Below are 23,308 nucleotides of genomic sequence, written 5' to 3'. Positions count from 1 at the left end.
AAAAGACATCATTTTAATCTACTATCCATACCAACTTACTTTATCACTTACTAACACAAACACACCAACACATACCCTCACATTTTTAAAAAGAGTTAGTGTTTATTTTCACACTACTCTACCTACACACATTGGCAAATCTATCGTTACTTCTTTTCTAGAGTATTGGGGTAGCCCTGAAGAGGGCTGTTTTTTTTGTTTGCTATGGCATTCTTTTTTAGTTTCTAAGAATGCGATGTCCTCTGATTATAGACTTTCTGGCGATAGGTCTGCTTCTTCGGAAAGAGAAGAAGAACTCTTTGGTGTCGATACGGCAATCGACAAAGCCTCTGTCAGCTTCAGGTTGCTGCTGCTGTTGTTGTTGTTGCTGTTGTTGCTGCTGTTGCTGCTGTCTCTGAAGTCTGTACTTCTCTGTCCATTCTTCTTTTTCCCTGTTCACTTCTTCTCTGAAGAGCTCTTCTATTAGGTCTTCAGTGATTTTTAACATTCTCACATTCTCTATTTCTTCTGGCTTTGGTATCAGACTGTGTCTGACCCTATGCAAATTCACGTAGGCTTCGTTGAGCTTAGCTAGTTTGGAGCACATCTTCGTAGGAGGATGAGTCAACAATGGATGGTTAGACTGGGAACAAACCGGTTCTTAAAGTCAAAGCGCGGACGTGAAAGAAAACATCCCCCACACGGTTTTCGAGCCGCAACGTTCATGAGAGGGATAGTAAGAAATGAAAGAGCATCAATCCAACATTCTTATAGCTAAACAAAAGACAAAGGCATTTTTTTCTAAACACAACATTTTTATTCAAAAATCACTTAACACTAAACATCAACATTTCTAACATTTTTAACAATAATCCAATACTATAACATCAAACAATCTTTTTCTAATCACAAACATTTTTTTCTTCAAATACTAACTACTTTGAACAGGGCTGACAACGTTGTGAATGAAATTGTGATTTCCACTGTTGGAAATCATTAGGCCATTGATGGACACTACGTTTCCTAGCTTGAGACAAAAGATAAGCATAATGGTCACAAAACCATCGATCTACTTTCACATCGTTTCTAGCAGAAGAACGAGGATCAAAATGAGTCACTAAATGTTCTAAGGAATAGCCCAGGCTGCGATGATGCAGAAAATACACGCAGTACTGTCCACACACCAAAGAATCTGTGCCTTGTAATTTCACGTTATTGAATCGGGTGGTTTGAGCATTTCTTCTCATAAAGTCGATGATATCGTCTTCCAAAGGGGGCAATCCGTACGAATCGAAATATTCCACACATCCTTCTTGAGGAAAGTAGACGGCTACCCAGTGGGTTCCTGGGAGATGACTGTCGTCCGTGTTGATCACGTAAGCTTGATGGTCTTTAGGTTTGCGATGAGGGAGTTCATCTTTAGCACAGACGACAGGATTCCAAGAAGCCGTATACGAACTGTGGTTCAAAAGGTAATAAAATTCCCAGGTATCCATTGTTTTGTGTTTTTTTCTTCTTCTTCTTCACAGGTAATAATAAGTCGTCAATTCGATCCTGACTTTTTGCTTGAAAATGTCGACGAATAAACGGTTATTCGTTCTGTTTCCTCACTCTGATTCAGGAGAGCTTCGATACGATGGATCTCTTGAGTGGTTAATGGTGGACAAGAATGTTCACGCAAGTCTTTATACCACTGGTGCAACACGTCTTTGTTCGAGATGAGACTCCAAGCTTCGTCCAGATACTCGTCCAATTTTTCTTCTTGACTTAACATCAGGCATTTATCGTGTTGAATTTGACTGGGATGATCGTTTTGACATCCATAACAATTTTTCTTGATCAATTCCGTCATTTTTTCGACCAAGTGTTTGGCAAAACAGGAGACTAAATGGGCTTCTTGTTCTGGCCATCTCGACTTCATCATGATCACTTCTTCTTTTTCCACTGTCTCCTCATATTCCATCTCCAAAGTTTCTCCACTAGGTAAAGACGGACAACAGTCTTCCATGGTTTCTAGTAATCTAGGATGACTTCTCTCAAACTGTTGATTTCTATGGTATTATCGAATTCTGCATACAGGATGACGTTCACTGTCTCTTTCAGTGGTTCTGCAAACTGAAGTTCCACACGAATCTGGCCTGATTTTATAGGGTGGAAATGTCCCTCGTCGCTGCCTTGGTCTGGAGTGAAATCGAAAGCCCACAAAGCATAGCCTCCTGCGTAATCCTCGTACGTAATACCGTGACTGGTGTTGGTTCCTAACTGTCCGGTGGCTTCGTACAGGGACAAGTACGATCTCAAGTAATTCTTCTCTTTAAAGTCAGGTTCGAAAGGTCGGGTACACAAGGTTTTGCCATCGCGACTGACTTCGATTTTCTTCACGTTAAAGTGTTGAAAGTTGAAAGGATTTTGAGCGAAGGCTCCGTTGAAGGCTGAATTCGAGACCATACCAAGGATCAAACGTTTGGGTAGCTGTCCTTGGAACAGATGATCTTCGATCATGGAATGATGTCCAACGGGAATGGTGAACGTTTTCACTTCCACGCGTCGTATGGGATACTTGGCGGTCGTTCTGCTCAACGTTTGACTGATGTCGTTACCTACTTTGGGTAACACTTCCACGCGTCGTACGTAGAGTTTGGCCTTTTCGATTTTGCTTTTAGGAGCCTTAGCATCCTCAGCCAACAAATGGAAAGCGGTACTGCTACGATTCAGTCTCAAGCGGACATTGACTCCGTTTAGCAAATATTTCTCTTGCAACCACATGTCCAAATGCAAACGATCCATCAGTTCTAAACTCTTCTTATCTAAGATTTTGAGTTCTCTTTGCTCAAAGCCGCTATTGGTTCCATCTACAAGGTCGAACTTGCCCGCTTCGTCAGGTTCCCACATCACACAAGCATTGAGATGGGTATCCTTGGCATCTATTCCGTACGTCAAGAGATTTTCCAGGTAGGCACGGTAAGGGTAAGTATCCATGCTGCTGCTGACCAGTTTGTTATTCAAGTACAAGTCCACTCCACTAAACAAGGAATGCATGAAATTGTTGACGGGAGCTATATTCTCAGTGTCATCTACTGCACCATCATCCTTATCTAGAACTTTGACTTTCAAGTACAAGTAACTGCTATTCAGATCGATGTAATCTTCGGGCTGTCCTTTGATTTCGAACTCGATGGGAGCTGAGGCTGTCAATGAGGAGACGGGATGAAATTCCACCCATTGAGATTCTTGCATCGTCATCATGGTGGGGGGCATGGCAAACAGATCCAGTTCCGTCTTGGAACAAGCGCAAGACTCTCGGTGCATCATTTTTTCTCTGTGTCTCAATAATCGAAAACGTCTAAGTCTCGAACGGTTCTTCTTTTCTTAGCCTTTCTCGCTTGAAGTCTGGTGAAAGGGTGTTTTCTTCGTCGTCTCTTTCTGCCTTGTCCTTGCTGAATGCCTGACTCGGTAGCGTGCAGAACATTTATAGGTGTGTCTCGTCGGCCCAAAATGTCTTTGCCCGTTTGCAGCAAGACATTTTTGCCAGCCCTCATGAAGGCTTCTTTAGGGTTTTGTTTGTCGATGATGACATTTTGGAGAAATTCTTTGCCTTGCGTCAGTGCCGCATCTTTCAAGGCGTGCAATCCGCGTGTCACCATCGGTTTCAAGACTGGGGCCACCGAACGAAAGGACGATTTTAACATGTCTCCCAAGCCGTGTCCTCGCTGTCGTGCAACCACTCGGTACACTGGATACATGACTTACTTACGAGTCGTGAGAAAACCGTTTTCGAAAATGGAGTTTCACCGTGACTTTTCCTTTTGTGAATGGAATATTTTGTCCCAAATCTCCTTTTATAGTAATGTTGACCGTGTCCAAATACGACTTGCTGACAGGTAAATAGTGAGGATGGACAAATTCGCGGTGGACGTGGTAAGTGTTTCCACCTTCCTCGTCAGCGTTTGTGGCAGAATCCACTTTGAAAGGAATGACACGCAGTAACGGCATAGAGGTGTGTCCCACCACGTTATACTCCACCACATCGGAGTACACGAACATCAAATTTAGTCCTTGGTTCAGTTCTACCGGGGTACGAAAATACTTGGCAAAAGTATCGTTGTCAGAAATGACTAGTAATTCGCCTTTTTGTTGTTCTACTTTCTTCCTCAGCTCCATGTCACCGCCCAACATGTCAAACAATTCAGGACTAAATAAGAAAGACATGATTTTGGGCCCCTCAGGAAATTTTATCAGGAAGCAACGAGCTGTTTTGTGGTACTCCAGGGTGACACTTTTTTTGACACTTTCCAAAGCTTTCAGAAACACACCATTAAACCTGGTGGCTATGGTGTTGACCAAATGTTGACCACTAAAATAATAGCCTGGGGGAATGAACAAGTGATAGATGGTCCACTTTAGATTTGGTGTACGGGTTTTCTTGTCATATTTGCTATGGGTATCCAAGTACTGTTGCATTTGTTCGTCATGAACTTCCACATCAAATTTATTTTGATTGGGAAGGACATTGAGAACTTGGGTCGGGTGAATCATTTCCACTAAAGCCACTTCCCAATGGGCTTCGTGATCTAAGGGGATGGCTTGAGGTAATTTGGCCGTGTAACAGCACAACGTGTTATTGGGAAACACCTCCATGGAACTGTCACTGGGTAAGGTCAAGTAAAATTGGTTTTCGTGACTCATAATTCTAGAGTTCTGTGGCTGTCCGAGGGGATATTACTGGACGTCAGAGGCGTGTCTCCACCCAAAATGGGGTTCTGGTTGTGGTTGTGACTGGCACTGGCACTGGACACAAGGTTCCCGGGGTTCCCGTTCGAGGAGAACTTCAGGGAGGGATTGGGAAGCAGGTAACCGATGCAACTGCTCAATAAAATGGTCCACAATTGTTTGTCTCCTTGTTGCAAACTCAAATTGGCGATGGCTGCCCCGATGACACAATACACCACGAAGATTTGGCAGAAAAAGACGATTTGCGTTTTAGGCACACGTTCTCCACACCACACCCACAAGGGTTGTTTTTGTAAATCTTGCACAGAAGAACTAGGGGAAGAAGGAGTGGTCGACGTAGCTGCGTCTGCTGTGTGAAAGGGCATGATGGTCACTTCTTCTTTTTATAGTCGATGACTTGCGATGCGTCGATCCAAGAATCGAAACTGGGTGGATATCCTTTCCAACGTACTTTGACTTCTTTGACACGTCGTTTGCCCACTTTACGGGTTCTGCGTTCGAGAATGCTTTCGATGTCGTACACGTCGTCTTCTTTTTTGGTGACACGTTGTAACTCGGGCAAATAAAACGTTCCTTTGAGTACTTCTCCGTTCATGTCTTCCAATTTATAGACGGCAGGATGACGGCCATGCACTCGTCCAGTGACGCGAAACAATTCGGTCGTCCAGTTAGGTAAGTAACCTTTGTCGAAAGTGCGTTTGGTTTTGCCAATGCGTACCTAATCTCCTATGGTCAACTCTCCACTTTTCTTGGGGACAGCCCTCGTCGGGGACGTACCAAACAGACGCTCAAACACCAACACTTCGTTGTCGGGAGTCACATCTTGCGGGGCACGTCCGATGCTTCGATGGTAAGATTGGTTGTACGCTTGCACCAGGTGTGGTAAGATGTCGATGTACTTCAGAGTGTGGTAATGCGTAAAATATTTCCACATGCGTTCTTTCAAAGTGCGTTGAAAACGTTCCACGATGCTGGCTTTGGTTTCGGGATTCTCGGTGGTAAAAAAATGAATGTCACGTTTCTTTAATTCTTTTTGGAAAGCTTGGTTTAGAAATTCGGTGCCTTTGTCCGTTTGCCATCGAAGAGGGTGACGACCACATTGTTTCAACACCCGTTGTAAGGCTCGCACTAACTCGTTGCTCGATTTGGAAGTCAAGGGCACGACCCAGGCAAATTTGGAAAAGACGTCGATGACACAAAACAAATATTTGTAGCCACGATTGTAGCTGGCCAAATGAGAGACATCGGCTAAATCGGCTTGCCATTGATGATCGATGCCTTCCACTCGGGTGCGACTTCTGGCAAACTTGCGTCGAATGGGTTTGTGTAAAGTGTAGGTAGCTTGTTCTTGTAACCATCGTTGCACTTGAGGTAAACGGAGACTTTTCAGTTGAGTTTTGGCAGCACGATACAATTTTTGAACTCCTGCATAACCTGCAGGATGCGAGCGTAGTAAATGCTGGCTAAGACTTTTTCCATTTTTTGTGTTGGTTGGTGTGTTAATAAGACACCCACTCTTGGAGGATGCTACTCTTTTTCTCTTGGGGTATTTTCTTGGATTGCAATGCTTTGCGTGTGCGGCCAGCAATAGGTGTCGAAGAGGAGAAGGATGTCTGAGCGGGGGATATCGGTTCTTGTTTCACTTCTGTCTTCACTTCTGTCTTCACTTTCTTTTTCTCTTGTGAGGAAGAAGGGGTGGCCATCATCTTTTTAATCCATCCAATTCTGGAGGTAGGTGGTGTTGTTAACTTGCGTACTTTTTCTGGTGGAGTTTGAAACCCTTCTTCTTCTTCTTCTTCTTTTCCTTTTTCTGTCTTGACCACTGGTAGTGGTACTGGTACTGGTGATGGTGCTGGACTTTTCATCAAGGTCTTAAAATCTTTCAGAGTGGGTAGAGCTGTTTCGTCTAAAGCTTTCTGGTGAAAGAGTTGCAATCGTTGCAAGAGTTGACCGTACTTTTGCGATTTTTCTGTTTCGGACAAATCTTGGCGATCCATCAAGGACTGCAATTCGTGTTGTAACTGGGACATCTCGCTCAAATTGGGATTGGGAGGTAAATGCGGGGTGCGTTGTTCTTGCCACCGATGGTATTCCATCCATCGTTTGTAAGGCACTAAAGCTAGTTTTCGTCCTTCCATGGGGTTGTCAGGGGTCGATTCTGAGATCTTGGGACTTTCGAAGGCCTTTTTATCTTGCTCCCACTAGTCCTCCCAACATGGTTCCCAAGACTCCTTTCAGTATAGGGCCTAACAAGAGAGGCAAAATGCCTCCACGTTGAACCAACATCTTTTTTTGACGAATGGGAATTTTCTTTCGAACCATTTGGCGAAGAACGTGACGATGTTTGCTTAAGCATTGTTTCTGGTGTTTGGACAAAGGAATCGTGCCTTTCAAAACGTTCAAACAACATTCGCACACGGTATCGATGACCTCTTTGGAGGCCGTTTGAATGAGTTTTTTTCGTAGGGGTGGAGAAGCTTTGGACAGGACAGATAACAGGTCCCCATGTTTGGCTAAACGTGGTGATAGTCCTTTCCTTTTCTTTCCTTGGGGTTTTCTGGAGGGTGACATCTTTGAGTCTTTAGGAGCACCAAAAAAACACTGATACCCTATTCGGTCACACACCTTTTTTATACTGGAACGCGTCGCCACTGATTGTCTTTACGGCGTATCAACTTCATGACAGGCATGACACGTCGTGCAGGGGTACGTAACGGACTAAATCGAGTCAGTTCTTGCTTGGACAAATCCAGTAAACTTTGTAACATGCCCGATCTTTCATGGACTTTGATTTTGGGAGAAGGTACTTTGTGAGCAGCAGCCACTGCCACTAAATTGGAGGGTCCTGCCAATGGGGAAGTTCTTTTGGGGGTCATCAACGGAGAAGTTCTTGGTGTGATTAACGTCTCCAAGTACTCTTCAGTTCTGGGTGTCATCAACGGAGAAGTGGATAAACGTGAGGCTGTCGGAGACACAGTCACCGCTGTGGTAGGTCGTGGTTTGCGAGTGTAAGGCTGCGTCCTGTCCGCAGTGCCTCTCTTGCGACTAGTTTTCTTCTGTGGACTTTTCTTTTTCTGGGGACTTTTTCTCTGTTTCTTTTTCTTGGGGCTTCTTTTCTTTTTCCGGGGTGGTGTCTGGTAAGAGGAGGGTCCCGCCACTGGAGAAGTTCTTCTCTTTGGGGACCTGGTCTTTTTCTTTTTCTTCTTGGGGCTTCGTTGGACTTTTGTCTTAGGGATAACTTTGGGGGCATTAGGATCCCATCTTAAGAGTGAGCGAATGATGACCCCTCCTAGAGTACCGCTCCCTCCAGGTTTCAAAATGATTTGTTTTTTGGTTTGAGTGTCGATGCGGGGATCGGCCAGTTGGACCAAAGCGACTTTGTTTCGATCGAAAAAGCGTTTGGTTTGATGAGGAATCTGAATGATTCCTTGGAGTAATTGACGTGCCGTCACCGTGAACCATCGTAAGACTTCTTTGAGACTAGCTTCTAAGACACGAGCTCGTGTTTGTGGATCTTTTTCTCGACTGATGCCATACAAGGCACGAATCAATTTGACGGGAAGATGCGACTGCAGGGACGTCATGTTTGCACTGAGAGTGAGACAGACGAAAAAGGGTCTGAGGTTTTTATAGATTTTTTGATGGGGAGTGAAATGAAGTCGAGGACGGAGACGTGTACAGGACAGGCCCTCCGTCTTGGCACCAGTGGTGAAACAAGTGGGTACGAAATCGCAAATCCTCGGGAGTGGTAGGTTTCAAATCGACGAGTAAATAGGCGTGTGGCGTTTGAGTGGCATCGTCGTACGCCTGAATCAGCCAAGGTGTTCCTAACTGTTTGGCTAAGACTTGCACTTGCGATTTATCTCGAGGGCTTTTAAACAAGACCACGTAATGTGCATTGAGACTGATGGTGCGATGGGTTTACTTTGTTGAAACAAATTTTGGGTGATGTAAATGACACTGGCATTACGGTGATGCCCTTTGCGCGTGAACCACAATTTAATTTCTTCTTCGTCTTCTCCTAACATGTCGAAAATGACCAAATGGGTTTGACGGGAGTCAGAGACGATGCCGTCGTCTTCTTTAGGAATGCCTTCCACAAACACGATGGAATCGCCTTGACTTTCTCGCAAAAGGCTGTACGCCGATTGCCACTCTTTGTAACACCACACGATCCGTTGAGGTGACCGATCGATCAAATGATGTTTATGTTCGATCAAACGTTTGACGAATTCGGTTTTGCCTGAACCGCTAGGTCCAGCAATGAGCATGTTAAAGGGATGGCGAAGATACAAAGCCTCCCAACTGGCACGATCTAAGTGTTCGTCGATGACTTTGACAGTAGAGGAAGAGGGAGCAGAGACAGCAGAAGTAGCCATGGTGTGAGAAATGTCACTTGTGACACGAAAAACAAACAAGACAAGAGTTTATATACTTTTTTCAGAACACGTTTATTGAATGTTTCAAATATGAACACGAAAGACAAAAATACATACAACCCAAATAGTGATGTACAGGAATATAAAACACAGCAAAGCGATCAAAGTGGAATATAAACAAGTGTCTGTACAACATGTTTTGGGTAACCAAGATGTCCTAGGGACAGTTTGTAATGTTCTTACAGTCTCTACATGACGTATTGTCACACAAGTGTCCTCCCGGAATGACCTTTCAGGAATGTCCATGACAGTCCTGTCCTGAAGCGAGTGGTTGTTCTCAGTGACGGGTTCTTCTGGCACCGTCACTAACACAGGTTGAAAAGTAACTTTTTTCCTTGAACAACTCTTGTGCATACTGGGCCACTTCTTGGGTCCAAGCCTCAAAACCCCCCTTTTTCCAGTCACGAACATCTGTCCAATGAGGGTGTAAGTCACAAGCTACACACACATCGTCATACACGTCTTGGGTAGCTAAAAGTTGACGAATCTTTTTTTCCTGTTGAGGTCGAGAAGTATCCCGATCAAACCGCAAGGCTTTGAGCAAAAGGAGTTTTTCGTGACCATTTAAGGCCATGGAGGTGGTAAGTACTGATCGTAAAGAGTCCACAAAGAATCGGCTGGTAAACGAAATCCCAGAAAACAAGTCACTAAGACACACACCACTTGTCGTCCCAAATTGAATGGATAAAGTTCTTGTAATAATCGATGGTAATGATCCACGGTTTGAATATGGTCATTGAGTTCCTTCCACGGAATCTGTTGGATGACATACGACATAAGTCGTGGCATAGCTGCCTGTTTTTATAGTCTCTTTGTTTCGAAAAGAATACACGTAGTTTCTAGCCAGTGATCTTCGTTCTCCAGTGGGGAATGTAAATCTTGCATACTGTAACCGAAACGTCAGAGTTCGATTAGAAGTTTCCTCTTCCGCTAAGTAGATTCCACGGAAAATATGTTGGTAATCCTTTACCTCGTCTTCCTCAATGGGTTGCTCTAGGTGAATCTCGAAGTAACCAAAATGATCAACACGTGAATCATCGGGGGCCTGGAAGTATTGAACAAGGTCTGACCATTGAAACAATTTCTGACGAATCAGTTCTCTTATACCCTTCAGGTACCAGTGGTTCAAACACCGGTGACGTAACGGATGCAATTGTTCTTTACGTTTCACTTGTATTTTGACCAGCTCTCGGTAAATGCGTTCTCTCAACTCCACAGGCAAAGCACGAATGTTCTCTAGCAAAGTATCCATGAATAGGTCATACTAAATCCTCTTTGGTCTGACACAAGAAATGTACTGTTTGCACAAACATGGTTTTAATTCATTGTCGAATCTAAATCGTTTCACCACTAATCTACACATTACAATTCGTTCAGAAGTTTCCTCTTTCACTAAGTTGACATTGCGTGAAAGATGTTGGTAATTCGTTAACTCTTCCTCTGGAATTCGATGCAGTACGTTTACAATGTAGTAGATAGAATCGTCAATACCAAACCATTCCTTTTTATAACCAGGAGGTCGTTGATCAATGTCTGTCCAATGGAACACTTTCAACTCAATCAGTCCTTGTATAGCCTGAAGGTACCAGTTGTTCAAACACCGGTGACGTAACGGATGCAATTGTTCTTTACGTTTCACTTGTATTTTGACCAGCTCTCGGTAAATGCGTTCTCTCAACTCCACAGGCAAAGCACGAATGTTCTCTTGTAAAGTATTCATGAACAGATTATTATGGTAAGAAGTTACTTCAATGTCTCGGTCCCACTAAGGGTAAGTAATGACAATTCGGTGACCATCGAGCATGTTCAACGTAGGCCGAATCTTGCGGTTCCCAGTGGTGAAGTGACACACCGCAACTGAAGCACTTGACTTTATCTCCTTCGCCCAAGTAGAAAAATCCGGCTCTGGCTAATTCTTCGGGGGTCGGTCCTCCCAGATACTTAGGCCATTTTCCTTTGAACGATTGAAGACGATTTTCAAAGTCGCAGTATTCCGACAAACGCACAGGAAACGAATATTCGTCTTTCACAGGTTCGTTTCGATGAGGGTTGAGTGACATGGGCAGGAGTTTGCTCAGGGCTGGATGACATCCGTAGGGGGGTAGACGTGAAGGTGAACATTCCCCTTTAAAACGAAACCCAGTAAAATGTCCAAGAGGACGAGCGGCATCACTTTCGCATCCCTCAGGTTTGACACGCACAGCATCACTTTCCATGACAGGGGTAGTGAGAACAAAGTTCCCATGATGCTTTACGGCATCGCTCAGGTCACAACGTACAGCATCGTACCCATCGCAAGGCTCACAATCGCACTCGTCTGCAAACTCCGTTACGCAATTACAATGGTAACCACATGGACAATCGCAGTTTCCTTCCGGACATGTTCCGTCGCAATGCATGGGTCTTATCCATCCAATATTAGTCACACTAGAGGAAGATACAACTTTTTTATAATCCCCAAACTGGAACGATGTCTCTTTCAAAGTATTCATCTTGTTCGCTCGATCTTGGTAGTCCCAATGAACTATCGATCTTGACCATAGCCCCCTTTTTATACTAGTCGCAATGCAGTCTCCAGCTTGTACATCTTTCCTTTTTTACGTTTTTTATGTCCTGTTCTGGAAGGCACCGTCTCTAAGGTACCGTCAACATTGTACCGTAATGTGATGGCTGGAAAGGCCATAGAAAGGTAAGGACAGTGCGGAGACCATCGAGTATGTTCCAGAATAGCTGAATCTTTATAGATGCATAGATCCATTCGTAACTTCAGTCCGCAAGCGAAACACTGTACCTCGTATCCCAATCCTGACTCAGGTCCCAAGTAGACAAATCCTGTTCTAGCTAAAACATGCGAAGAAGGTAATCCGTCCCTATCCGTAGACCATTTCTGAAACGTGTCCAATCGACGGGCACAATCACAATAGTCAGGTAAGAAGACTGGAAAATGGTTGGGTTTGAACTTGGAGTTCTCATCGGGTTTCTCACTCGATTCTTGCTGTGGCGAAGTCATCTTTCTAGTGGGTGACTATCCTCTTACAACCAATGTTTTATACCAACGTGTCCATACGGTAAGGTGAAATGATTGGGAAGTCGCACTCGCTTCTGGTACACGATTTGATAGACTTTTTCCAAAGGTCGACTGACGATGTGGTGAGTGGGTAAACGTACAATCTTGTTGGGTTGGTGAGTGGTCACTTTAAAGTTTCCATCCTCTCCCGATTGCAAGGCTTCTTTCAATACCCCAAAGTTGACCACTCGACTGGTACGATAATTCAGAGTCAGTCCTTTCACTTTGCACGTCGTGTGCACTTCTCCTTGTTTGTCCCGGTATTCGTAGCCGTAATTTTTGGGACCGCCACTGACGAAACTTAGAATCTTGTCGTCGGGATGCTCGTCTGTCCAGGCTCCTAAACGGTCTCCTTCGATGTTAGGGTGCTGTTGAATCGGGTGATGGATGTAAATGCAACTGTCCGTGTCAAAGTACAGGACGCGTTCTTCTAACAGTTCTAAAGCTTCGTACAATTTTAAGCGAGCATGAGCTGTCACGTAAGCCGCAATGATGACATTTCCAAAAGGGTCGTCTTGTACAAAGTCCAGATCTTCTTCGTAATTGACCAAGATCAAATTCTCTCGAACGACGTCCACGTGTTTCATGTATTTGGTTTTGTCGTGAATCATCTGGAAGTAGCGGGAAGGTTCTGTCAAATATTCCGTCTTGGGTAAACACGGTCGTTGTGCCATTTTACCCCACAAGCAATTTAACATCACTTTGGCAAACGATCGCCTGCCTTCGTTTTTCTCGATGTGGTCTAAAGAGATGCCTTCTTGTTCGTAGTATTTCTCTTTGAATTTTATTTGGTCTTCGGGAGTGTGACACCAGGAAGGATAGCCGCTGGCTTCTTGCTTCAGTTTCAAAAAGGCATCCACGTAGTCTGCGAAAATGCCTTTCTGAGTAGGGTCACCCTTGTGGTATTGTTGTGTCTTGGGAAAGTGGCAAATTTCGTACACTTCTAACAGTTGGTATCCCATGTCCAGAGCTTTGAACAATTCTACGCTGACCCAGGTTCCCGTCAAGGCCCGTTCTTCCTGGCTGTGCTGACAAGGTTGGTCTTGGTTGCACGTTTCGGCACAAGTACGGCACAAGGGAAACATCAGTTTGCCTTGACAATGGTGAGGTAAGACGGGATGGTATAGGTTCGTGGGAGGCAAAACTTTGCACTTGATCAAGCCTTCGTATTGTCGAATGTTTTTCAGATCGATGTGTTCCGTCAACAATTGCGGGTGCCCTACAGGAAAGCGACAATATTTGCACACGTAGGGATACAGCGAACACACGTCCAAGTATTTGATTTCTTCTCCTTTCTTTTCGTCGGCTCGGTACAGCAAACAGGTGGCATTGGTCCTTCCTCCGTACAAACTATCCCTTGGGTTCAGCGTGTCCATGAACTGGTAACTTTCCACGAGGCGTTTAAACTCGGGATCGGTTTTCAAACGGTGATCGTACTCGTGTTCCCACATTTCCACCACTTGGTATCCTTCCTGTTCTAACTTTAGGCGTCGCTGACAAGTGTCCTGGTACAAGTCTTCCATGGTTCGTTGCAAAAACTGATTTTTAGTGCCACGGTCAGGGTAACAGACGGGACATCCGTGAAATAAGCAACCGTTAAACTCGTACACGATCTTGGGGTTTTCTAAGTCCCAGCCATCGACCGAATACGTTCCGATGGTCTTTTCGCCCCCTCCGTTGCGGGCATGCTGAATCCACTTGTCTTCCTTGACGCACAAGTAATGTAACCAACGTAAGGCTTTGACCGAGTATTGACGTTTGACAAAGTGGGTCGTTTGAGGACTGATGACAGCCACGGTCTTTTCAGGCATGAATCGTTGGCGGTACACTAAGGAACACGCTTTGGCAATGGTGCAAGCTTCTTTCAAAGGATCGACCCCTCCGTGTTCCATGAACAGTTCTCGAAATTTTCCACAGCAACGCCGTAAAATGTCCACGTCGGAACGACAATACTTTAACATTTCTTCCTGAAAGTCGAAAGGGTCCGAGGCGTGAGCCTGGTACCAAGCGTAGAAAGCTTCTCGTTGTTCGGTACGCATGTTGTCGGGGTCGTAATAGTGAGCCTCAGGCAAATGGGGTAGAACGGCGTATTGATTTTCTTCCGTATTGAAAAAGTGTGGAAAGTACCCTTTAGCCATTTCTGTCATTCCAAACGTTTTAGGCATTCGACTCAAAGGGATGGCCAAGTAACTCATCGAATCTTTAAACTGTACTTGTCCCACTTGCATGAAAATGATTTTGGCTCCGTTCAAAGTCACTTTAGGACGCTCGGTGCCTTGTTCCGTATAATACCTCAAAAGAAACTGTCCATCGTATCCGGAGAAATTGTGAGCCATCACCGTGGCATGACGATGACAATCTCCGTAACGTTCGATATCCTCTTGGCTCCACGTCTTGTCGACGGGGTCTAAGACCCATTGGGCAAAATTGGCTAACGTGTTCGTCCCCCGAAAGATTTTTTCACGCCCTCCAGGAATCTTGCTGCAGTGAGGGCAATGACTGAAGGTTCTTGAATGCACTTCTCGCACGCTCGATGAGCCACGCAGAAATTAGGGATGTGAATGCCAGTCTCTTGCATGCATTCGAAATCGAAAAAGATGAAATTGCCTTTCTTCTTGTGACCGTCCTCTTTCTCTGGTGGGGGTTGGTATTTTTGCACGTAGCATTTGTGTTCCAAGTCCACGATGTGGTGACAAATGTGACATTTTTTCTTTCCTCGACATACGTGTGCCTTGGCATTGTTGGTAAGTATGCCTTGTCCACAGGTAGGGCACAATCTCAAGAGTTGACAAGCACATTTCTGCTGTGAACCTTGCGTCTTCAGATGTTGCTGGTAACAGGCAGGGCTGACAAACGTACGCAGACAAGTTGAACAAGGCACTGGTTCTTCGCTCAGACAGGGTGGAGAGGCCAAACATCCTGGGCATTTCAATCCACAATGCTTGTGTTGCTCTCGATTGTTATAACCATAATCACATTTCTCACAATAATAACCGTATCCCAGGAATCCAGTGATACTGGTAATGGTATCGAAATGGTCATCGTGATGATAGACATGAATGTATTTTCCGTCCTTAAAGTCTTGGCCTCGAAACAACAGAAACCCGCGCATTTCTTGAGGGTGCACTTTCAAAGTGTAGCGTGGAGCTAGGGCATCTTGCAATTTTTGCATCTCAGGAATGCCACAGGGTGTGTCTTTGGACATGCCAGCTTGTCGTAACAGGAGTTCTGCTTCACTTCGTTGTTTGGCTCGGTTCGATTGTCGAATGTTCTCCCAGTCTCTTTTCCATTCTGCCGTGTCGTTCTTGTTGGCATAGGTTCGTCCCACCACGATGGCACGGGCTAAACACATCTGGTCATGAGGATTGTGAATTTGGACAAGGCTACGCTTAATGCTGCGAAGGTCGTTCACCAATAACATCTTTTTGCGTCCGGTCCCTTGAGGAGAGACGTGGGTCATGTCCAATGTGGCTTTTCCATCGGTGATGTCAAACTGGTCATTAGATTGTTGCACGTGTTGAATCTTGTCCATGACTTTGGAAGCGGTCAATTCTGCAGGGGTGCTAAACTCGATCCAAACAGGGGATTTCAAACCGTCGTGTTGTATGGAAAGTCTCAAGCGATCGTCTTCTTTGGGTTGACATTGTCGCTTGAGTGCAGTGAGCAGAGAATCCCACACTCCGGTGATGAACCCTTCTGCTTTCTCTAACGGTACTTCGGACTTGAAATCTTTAAACTTCACTGTATATTTGTAAGCCGTGGTTCTAAATTTTCTAGAGGAGCGCTTTTCCGTCTCTCGAATGGAATAGTATTTTTCAGGGTTAACTAAGGGTGGTGAAATTGGTTTAGAGGTTTCAAATTCTGGTTCACTCATGTCCTCTTCAAAATCACTGGCATGAATTTGTGCCAAGATTTCAGCCCTGGTACGAGGCGATAGATCACGTTTCTGCCTCTTACTTTCTTCTTTCTTCTCGAATGAATGGGATCGTTTCATCTTGAAAGCAAAAAGTCAAATGACTCAAGTTCAAACACCATGAGCTTCTTTATAGTCATAGCAGACCAGCGTATATAAAAGGGTGTGTGTCTTGTCCTTTCACTATTCATTTCACTCTCAAACCGAGTACAACGATGGAAGAGACTAACCAGATGGAACGTTTCGTCAGAGCTTTGCGAGGGGTCATTAGAAAATTCTCTTCAGACCAGCCTACGGACTACTCTCCTTCCTTTAGAGATAAAAGTCAAGATACTTGCTATATCTGTCAGAAGAAAGGGCATTGGTCTTCAGAGTGTCCAGACCGTCAAAAAAGAACAAAAACAGGGACTAAAAGAGACAAAAGTCAAGATACCTGTTATTATTGTAAAGAAAAAGGACATTGGTCTCCAGATTGCCCAAAAAAGAAACAAGAGGAGTCAGAAGAAAAGAGGGATTCTTCAGAAGAAGAGAGGGATTCTTGGAAAGAAGAGAGTTATTCTTCGAAAGAAGAGAGGAATTCTTTAGAGGAAGAAGTGGAAGAAAAAAGACAATTGTATTTACAAGAGGTAAAGAAACAGGAGAAGAAGAAAAGAAGAAGGGAAGAAAATGAGGAAAAGACGGTGAAGAAATTCAAAAAACAGAGAGACTAAACAAGGAGAAAGAAGAAGTCAATGAACTTTTAATTAAAGTGTTGTGTTGTGAATTGTGAATTGGATTGTAAAAAAATGGAGAAAAGAATAAATTAATGATATAAGGTAAGTGTCTTTGAGTTTTGATTTTAAAATAAGAAGCTACACTCACGCACTCATACACAGACACGTACTATAAGGTAAAATGGGTGGGGTTTTTTGAGTTATTGGCAAATTGAAATTGTATTTCTTTTCGAGAAATGTGGGTGGCCCTGAAAAGGGCCTTTTTTGGTGTAGGGGTGAGTTTAAGCAATCAACTTTAACTGCCTTATGCCTTTGCCACGGCCAAGGCCTACTTCTGGACTGCGTAATGTTGATGATGATTGGGTTGAAATCACTAAGGGTGGTACGGTAGGCTTAGTCACAGGGTTGACGTGTTTAGCTCGGGAAGGTCGTATTCTCTTCGGTCGTGATAAAGAAGTCTGATACATTTGTTTCAGACTTCTTAACTCCGCTAAAATGTTCAACAGTACCGTGACCGTTTGATTCTCACCCTCTTGTTTCTTTGCTGTTACTTCTTCTTGCTGTTGCTGCTGTTGTTTTTTTCTTACCTCTTCTTCTTGTTGCTGTTGCTGTAGGAGAAAAGCCTGTTCCGCTTCCTTTTGTCGTTGTATAAATTTCTCCAATTCTTCTTTCTGTCTCTGTCTAAAATTTTCCACTTGCGGTAATGAAGAAGGTAACGAAGGTTCCGGAACAAATTCTTGCGAGGAGAGAAAATCCACAAAATCCCAATTCACCTCTTCTGAAAGTAAGTCCGGGTTCCCTTGGGCGGTCTCCCCTGTTTGTGCACCCCATTGGATCGTTTTCTGAGTTTCCGTCATGTTGAATCACTGTCGCATAGATTGACTGCACTCAAGCGCTAGCGAATCTATATAGACTACGTGACGTCACAGACTGCTCTCTTCGGATTGGATGCGGGCTGACTGAATTCTGTAACGCGTGTTCGGATTGGTGAATGAGCTCAATCCGTTTCAATCCTTTCTGTCCCTATAAATAAGCGCAGTTCACTGCATTGATTCACCTATTGTCGGAGCCTCAACATGTGGACAGACGTTGAATCTTCAACCCTTGTGTCAACAATGATGTTCAGGACGGACATGCTCATGTATGTCCGATCCAAGTGGACCGTTGTCCACAGGACCAGCAGCAGCCTGTGGATAAGAAGAGTCTATATAGAGAGACAAGGTTGCCTCAAGAGAACTCTGATGTATGGCCCTGCTGTAAGACGAAGTTTGAGGACAAGAAGATGTCGCAAATGCCATTTATGTTAAGGGCATATTAACATAAACCAAAGGCCCTTTTCAGGGCCAGCCATATTTCTCGAAAAGAGATAGTCTTTCCATTGCCTACCCCTTCTTATATTTTATTTTTTATTTTTAAAAAAATAGAGACCCTCCCTGTTTCAATTTTACATAGACCCTATATTGTCCCAGGGTGGTTAATGTTAAATTTACATAGACCCTATATAGTCCCAGGGGTTTTTGGCCATGTTAAATTCCCATAGACCCTATATTGTCCCACGATTTTTCTCCATGTTAAATTTACATAGACCCTATATTGTCCCAAGGGTCTTTTTATTGATAAATCCCATAGACCCTATAGTATCCCACTTCACTACTGTCATGTCTCCTTCCAGAACCACACTATTCAAACGCCTTACGGTCATGTCCCCTCCCATAACCACACTAGTCAAACGCCTTATGGTCATGTCCCCTCCAGAGCCACACTATTTAAACGCCTTATTGTCATGTCCCCCCCACCCCCACCCCGAACAAGCTTATAAACAGACATAAGAGTATATACATGCATATAGCCAACAATGTCCCCAATCAGAGGGAATCCTTTCACGGAAACAGCGTGATAGAATGTCGGCACTTACATCGAACCTATTAAAACACCATAAGTTTAAACCACTATCCAAATCCAATATTGTTCTTCCACAGAACCAGTTATGGCAATGCTCAGAACGAAAGTCCAAACTATACTAGTGTAATGAACATTACCTCCATTACGAATGTATAATGTAATTACTATGCATCATTTTCTAGATGAGAGGTGTGTTTTATGTATAGTAATATGTATAATGTACTTATCTAGGACACGTCTTTTAGCGTTTAGCAAGTGAATTGTGTTACCTGCATTTTGTATTGGAACACGCCGACTCATGATGTTTTGAAACGATGAGATATGCAGATTAGGTATGTATTGTAACCTTGTATGAATATTTTGTGCTTATTTTACATGTTAGTCATTGCAGTATAATGAAATTACCTTGTATCATGTATAATTCCACAAGGACATGGTCAAATAATTCCATAGTTACAATGTTTTGCTGTGCACTCGCCGTCAAAATAAGTACTAATCCGCCATTTGCACTCTTTTGGTCAGTGAGCGATATGGAATCTGATTGGCTATTGGTCACGTGACCTTTTCCTATAAATAGCAGCATGTACATGTAATGTAAGGCTTCACTGTTATCTTGTCCAGCGTTTGGAGCAGACGGAAGTAAAGCATCGGGTGACGTTGTACCCAATTCAACTATTCTATAATGTCTCAAGCTATGTTGGATAAACATAGTCAAGTAGCAATGGCTAGTTCTAATGAAATTTGATATGATTGCTTGACATTACGGGGAATTCCAGAAGTTATTTATTATTCATGAGGTGACGTCTGCTACCGTATTGGTTGATATGATTTCACCTTCGGTGAATTATCACTGCGATTAACCTATGCAAGTGAAGGCGAGAGATCATTACTATATATATAATCCTGGGAAACATACAAACTGTTCCCTCATGAACTGATATATAAGTATATTAACGCTATTAAACATTCACTCTTCACCTTCGTTAGAAGGCGAACTCACGTTGCACCTTCACCTTACGATACTCATCACCTTCAACACCTGAACGTTAATACTTCACCTTATTCACCGCCCCGACTTAAGCAACTCTTTCTTGTACTTCCATAACGGGAATTCTATGTGATATAAATCATTACAGATATATTCTTAAAGAGGTGGAGAAGGTGCAATTATATTTGAAGCCCCATTGCACATTCCCCACACGGGAGTCGATCACCTTTGTATCCCGTGATTCTGGTATTAAATCATAAATGTTTATGTATATGCAACTGGATTGACCTTCAGTAATTGCATGTTCACCTGCTCTTGTACTTAAGGTAATTTACAAACAAATACTTTCGATGTTGATTCTATACGGTCTTGTATTATTCTTTCTAATCAAAAGCCAGACAGGAGAATCCAAACATACTGTAGCCGGAAACGGCGTTACACTTATATACTATTGACGTCTTCTATCTACAAAATCATTTATATCCTCCATCATAACCAAGAAAGATTTTTGAACATATCTGGAAACTCGATTATTATAAACATATATTTATTACCTGCCCCGTTCTTCAAAACATGATTGTCCTTGTACAGAAGACAAAAAGTAAAAAAATTATTTAAAAAAGAAAAATAAATAAAAAAATAAAATAAAAAAGAGGAGAAGGTGCTCGTTATGAAAGTCAACAACGTCATTGCTGAGAAACAAACTTATATGGCGCTTGTACTGAATTAAACGTTTTGCTAAAAACAGACCATGACATCACTGTGCCCGGCTGCCGCTATATTGTTGTTTTCAGACAAAGCATCGAGAGATGAACACGTCGTAATTTATGACATTTAGGCAAAAATAAAGTTATTTGTATTTGTTCTTCCCTCACTATGTAATGGTTTGATATATTCTACTATAATATATGAGTGTGTACAGTAATAATTTTGTACATTTTATTTCTTTTTCATCCTTTTGTATTGTTTTCAAATCTACGTTGAGTAAATCTAAGTTGAGATTATTAATAGTATAGTGGGATACTTTAGGGACAATGGAAATCCCAGTCAAAAAGGTCGTGGGAACGTTTAGGGACATGGGGAATTTTAATATGGTTGGGACCATAGAGGGACAAAAAAGTATTGGGACTGTATAGGGACAATATGAATGGAACAGGGGAGGTGACATCATGGTACTGACGATCAGCAATAATGTAGCAAGGGGCTGACCTCAATCGGAGCAAACAGTGGGGAAAAAACCTAGAACGCTTGGCGCGAAAGGGACTGGCGGGACAGACGCAGAGATAACACAGGCAACACTCACTATACAAACAACAATACAACCGACTAAAAATAAATTAGCAAGAAAGCAAATCTTTTCGAGGCATATGAATGGCCCCGAAAAGGGCCTTTGGTTCTTTTATCTCCAGTTCTTTCACCATTTCCTCACTTTCTCAATTATTCCTTTCTTCTTTTTCTCTTTCTCTGACATCCAGCCAGGATTGCCCATCGATCTAAATTTCTCTGCACCTTCATCCAGTTTTCATTTAGTCTGTCAAACTCTTCTTATTTCTTTCTGTTTTCTTTGTCGTTTCTTTCCTTAGACAACCTTTTATCTTGTTCACTTCTTCTTCCATCACTTTTCTTATTAGTTCTTCTGCTTTCTTTAGCTGTTCCAGCCCCCACTTCACAAAAGACCACTCTTTCCAATTCAACATGTCTTCGAAAAAAGACTTTACCTTCATCACATAATCAATCGCTTCCTTCAAGATGCCCACTCTCACGTATGTTGGTTGTGTCAAGCCTCGTAACGTTTCTACTTCCTCTTCAATCATGCCTTGTACCAGATCCCTGGCTACTTTTAGGCTTGTCACTTGACTTGTCACAAAGTCCTTGGTAACTGTATACCTTCATTCATGTTGTAGCCTTTCTACCACATAGGTGACATCCACCATCCAGTACCAACTGTCCTTTAACTTTTTAAACAACTCTATGGTCATCTTCTTTTATTATGTGTAGAATGGCGCGAACGATAATGATGATTATGAGATTTGATTGGCGTCGTTTGCGCACATTTAAATTCCGCAATAGCGGTCTAATTAATTGTTCGATGGGTACGGAAAAGGAGCCTCATCCTCCAACGCTTTAATGCACACAAAGTGTGCTACATAGTTGACCTGAAAATAGACGAGTGGGAATCTATTCACACACTCGGAAGAGTGGTCCAAACGTCGCCGAAACGTACCTGAAACGCCAAACTTAACATTGCCAAATTCAACCCGTTACTTTATAATGGGTATTCCCTTTTACCAATTCCGTGTTAGCCACAATCGTAATTAGAGTCTCGAATTTAAATACTAAATCTACTCTCAACACAAACGTATGCTCACTTATTTAAATACACACTCTGTTATCCACACAAACGTATGCGCACTTATGCAAACACACACTCTACTATTCACACTAATGTTCGTGAGCTCATACAAATACACACCCACACCCACCCACCCACCCACACACAATCACATCAGTAAAAGACTGAGTGTTTCTAATCACACTACTCCACATTCAGACAAATTGGCAACTGGAATAGGGTCTCTTTTCTAAAGCTTTAGTTAGCCCTGAAAAGGGCTGATTTACAATTAGAGATGCATCTGGCTAATGGTGCCATCTCCCAGGCCTAGCACCACAGATACAATGACGACTCCAATGGTTCTCCCAATTCACTCTTGTGGTTGGGAGCGCAGAGGGAGGTTGATCGGCTTCACTCTCACAGTCTTCACTCTCACGGACAGTGAAGACTTCCCTTTGTCTTCTTCTATTCCATACTCTTGGATGTTGAGGCCTCCTTATGTCTTCCGCACCCACCTGTACTGGTACTGGCTGTGGTACTGATAGAGGATGCGGTGCTGATAGTGGCTGTGGTGTTTGTCTCTGTGGAGGCGTCCTCGCCTCAGGCTTGACCTCACACACAGGTCTCATCATTACGTGAGGTAAGATTTTGTCGTCTCCTCCTCTTTTTCTTTTTTCTCTTCTCCTCATCTTTTTACTCTCCTCCTCCGCTTTTTCTACTCTGACCTCGTCGGCTATGGCCCTCATAGCCAGCTCTTCAAGGAGTCGCCTGGCATATTCCAAGTGCGTCTGGAATTCCATCAGTTTTGCGGGTCTGTTGCTCATTCTTCACAGTTGATGAATCAACAAGGGTAGCCAGACTGACGAGAGCTCCCTTTATATGGATCAAGCACGGACGTGAAGGAAAACATCCCTTGTCAACAAAACTAACATTGCCCATACCATTACCCCCAAAAACGTGGATCGCACGGACTTAAAAGAAACACTCACTGACTTTTTATTTACAAACACTAATTACAATCACAAACTCACTGACTGTTTGACAAGCTACGGAAAACTAAGTGCTTATAGACACACTTCTAACAACGTCAAACAAACGAAGTGCTTATAGACACACTTCCAACAAAGTTAAAGAAACGAAGAGCTTATAGACACACTTTTATTTTTTCTAACCTACTAACATACCATTGGCAATTGAATTAGTATCCCTTTTCCAGAGTATTGGGTAACCCTGAAAAGTTTTTC

General features: G+C 43.3%; 1 protein-coding gene across 1 annotated transcript in view; it reads left to right on the top strand.

Moving 5' to 3' along the window:
* The first annotated feature begins 18,952 nt into the window (after positions 1-18,952).
* Positions 18,953-23,308, top strand: part of LOC149787410 (toll-like receptor 2 type-2) — a 102,942-nt gene continuing 98,586 nt past the window's right edge. The window contains exon 1 of the mRNA XM_089978019.1: positions 18,953-19,076. The gene's annotated coding sequence lies outside the window, so the exon portion shown is untranslated. The remainder of the gene's footprint in view (positions 19,077-23,308) is intronic.

This window comes from Sinohyriopsis cumingii, chromosome 12 (genome assembly GCF_028554795.1).
Source record: "Sinohyriopsis cumingii isolate HCF-2022 chromosome 12, ASM2855479v2, whole genome shotgun sequence".
Lineage (NCBI taxonomy): Eukaryota > Metazoa > Mollusca > Bivalvia > Unionida > Unionidae > Sinohyriopsis > Sinohyriopsis cumingii.
Note: the sequence above shows the minus strand (reverse complement) of the source record. Positions and strands in the feature narration are given on the sequence as shown.